Source organism: Etheostoma spectabile, chromosome 22 (assembly GCF_008692095.1).
Source record: "Etheostoma spectabile isolate EspeVRDwgs_2016 chromosome 22, UIUC_Espe_1.0, whole genome shotgun sequence".
Taxonomy (NCBI): Eukaryota; Metazoa; Chordata; class Actinopteri; order Perciformes; family Percidae; genus Etheostoma; species Etheostoma spectabile.
In genome coordinates, this window is record NC_045754.1 from 11,229,815 (window position 1) to 11,232,805 (window position 2,991).

The 2,991-nt window shown below is 41.1% G+C and overlaps 1 long non-coding RNA gene across 1 annotated transcript in view; it reads left to right on the forward strand.

The window, feature by feature from the left end:
- Window positions 1-1,646: 1,646 nt before the first annotated feature.
- Window positions 1,647-2,991, forward strand: part of LOC116672489 (uncharacterized) — a 2,339-nt gene continuing 994 nt past the window's right edge. Inside the window, exons 1-2 of the long non-coding RNA XR_004327565.1 lie at window positions 1,647-1,888; window positions 1,970-2,101. This is a non-coding gene — a long non-coding RNA (uncharacterized LOC116672489). The remainder of the gene's footprint in view (window positions 1,889-1,969; window positions 2,102-2,991) is intronic.

Below are 2,991 nucleotides of genomic sequence, written 5' to 3' on the forward strand. Positions count from 1 at the left end.
ATGTGCTAAATTTTAAGCACTTTATTTATATCCATCAAGCTAATTAGTGTGCACAGGATCCAAATACTGAGAGGTTCTTACAATGTTTGGACAATTATAAATACATAAAGCGCCATCTGCTTGACACTGCCAGGCTACCAGTGGCAGCTGAGATGGAGCAAAATTTTGCCAACTACCTACTTAGATCTGAGTTATAATCATACAGTATGAATTTATAATCTGAGTTATCTTCGTACAGTATGAATTTATAGGCTATTGCAATACACAGTGATTTATGTAAACTCAACCTGAGAAGTGACAGCCTCCAGAAAGCTAAAATAAATGTGTTGTTTCTTGTAGATACTTTCTGCATTACAGTAAGACTTTAACAATAGCTAAATCCCCCAGTGTTAACCTGTTTATTACATCATGGCAAAGCATTGTAAGTACACAGTAGGGCTCCCTTTGTGCAAAATAATAATTTCTCTCATAAATAATAAATGAACTTGTGAGGGAGCCGTAACACAGTGGTTTAAGCATTGTGTTTTGTGGAATTACACAGGAAAAAAACACCACTGTAAAAGTGCCAATGAGCAACAGCTCAGTACACAAATGATGGTGTGCTGCATCTTTCCTAGCTCTTAGGTTACAATGTAGGTGGTAATCAAAGTTGCATTGCATGTTTAAGTTTTGTTTAGATATCTCACATCACAGCTGAGCTGTTTTAAATATCTGGGTGTCACCATCTCTGTGGACCTGACTTGGTCTGCTCACATGCAGACTGGGGCCAGGAAAGCTAGTCAGCGAGTATACCATCTAAGGCAACTGAGGAAGTTTGGAGCCTCCCTTGCCATTTTAAGATCTTTTTACTCTGCCACTGTGGAGAGTATCCTGACGCAGAGTATGGCAGCGTGGTTTGGCAACAGCTGTAAGAAGGATAGGAAGGCCCTCCAAAGAGTGATCCGTGCTGCTGAGCGTTGCTGCAGTTCAGCTCTCCCATCCCTGGAAAAACTCCATCAGAAGATGTTGGAGTAGGGCTGTCAAGATTTTAAAAAACACCTACCACCCTGGCAGCTGTCTTTTTCAGCTGCTGAAGTCAGGAAAGTTATACAGGAGCATCATGGCTAATACAGAAAGAATCAGGAGTTTTTTTTTACCTACAAGCTGGTAGGCTCCTGAATTAAAACATGACAAACTGTACAACACACCTTGCACTTTAAGCCCTGGATCTACCTTAGTGAGCTCTTTAGTAGTTCAAGCTTTCATCATATTTATGAGTAGGTGTAGTCTGGGTGGTATATCTGTATTTTTAGCTTCTTGTTTATTCATGTTTTAAACTTAACTTTTATTCTATAACTTAATTATGCTAATAGTTATGTGATAGCACAGTTGAAGTGGAGTCAGGAATTAATTTCACTACTTTGAAACTTGAAACTTAAAGCTTCTATTTTAACCACTTGAGGTACATTGTAGTTTTATATTATTGTGGCATTGGGCTGCCTGAACTACACTAGTTTGAAATAACACTTTGAAATAATACACTTTGAAATAATAATGTTGCAATATTTTTGAAATTCCATGCCAAATTCAGTATGACGTATGACCTTTCAGTCAGCAGGGGGCAGCAGTAGCACAGAGCTCAATGCAGCGGCACCGAGGTCTTTCAGCGAAGAAGAAATTTCACGCCATATTTTAATTTGACAGGTATTTTGGCATTAGTTGGACTTTAGTGCACGCAAATTTACGAATCCTAAAATGGCCAAGACTTATATTTGTTAATTTACATAACTTCCGATATCGAATTGTTGCTGAGACGTAGCCTACACCGTATTTGATAAACAACTTTGCTAGCAGAGAATGCTAAACAGCCACAACTGCTTCGCTCGACTGTCGCCATCAAGGACGGATGGTAAGTAGTGAAAAGGACACAAAAAACGTTTTCCACAGTAAAAAGTCCACTTTACCTAGCTAAGAAAAACACATCTTACAGGCCATGACCACGTCAGCCTTCAAAACCGATGAAAAACACCCAGCATACAACGTTATAAAGGACCTCATTGTGAAGGAGGATTTGAAAAGAATGAACTTCATGTAGACACTCCGTCAAGAAGACCTTCAAATAGTAAGTGGCAGTTTTTGTTGGAAATGTACACGGAGTTTGTGGCCCACCGTGACATAACGTTATGTGTGGGTCAAGGGTTTGTGGAGCTGCAAACCGCAGAACTACTCGCACTGTTCATATTGTCATGTTACGTTGTACTGTGTTTAATTGAACTGAGTGTGGTGGGATGGCCGCCAGCATGCCTGTGCCATCACTGTGTGTTGACCACACGTGTGTCTGTGGAGCTTTGACCTGCAGACCTTCACACTGTTGCAAGTTGTCTTGTTCTGTTTTATTGAACAGACTGTGGTGGGATGGCCGCCGTGCCTGTGCCGTCACTGTAAATGGTGTTGGCGTCACCTGGGCCTGTGAAGCTACAGCTAGGCTACATCGCCTGTTGTGGTGGTGGCGGCCAGGTTGGTTCAGTGGTGGAGCAGGCCTGCGCTCGACACAGAGGTCCAGGGTTCAAATCCGACATGTGACGCTTTCCTGCATGTATTGCCCCTCTCACCTGTCTTGTCAAATTTAAAAGGCAGAAAAGCCCCCAAAAAATAATCTTAAAAAAAAAAAAACTAAATATATAGCCTGTTGTGATTAGACCCACAGTAGGTTACTGTTATGCCCCAGTCTAGGGGTGCCTAGGACACAACATGAAAAAAGGCCCATCTTCCCCATCTCCCAAGTAGCCACAACTATTTGTTTAAATGTCAAACTTATTTAACATTAAGTAGAACATATAATTAAAGATTTGGGCAACTTATAAGGCTTCAGGGTGGCCTACCAATAAAATAACAAACAACAATCCTATCTTGGAAGTAAGACAAGTTTTGGAGGTGTGTTGGTTGTTGTGTTGGTTTTCGGGCCCCCTCTGAAAAGCTTTTAGTAGCTTATTTGGGGTTCCCATTTCATGC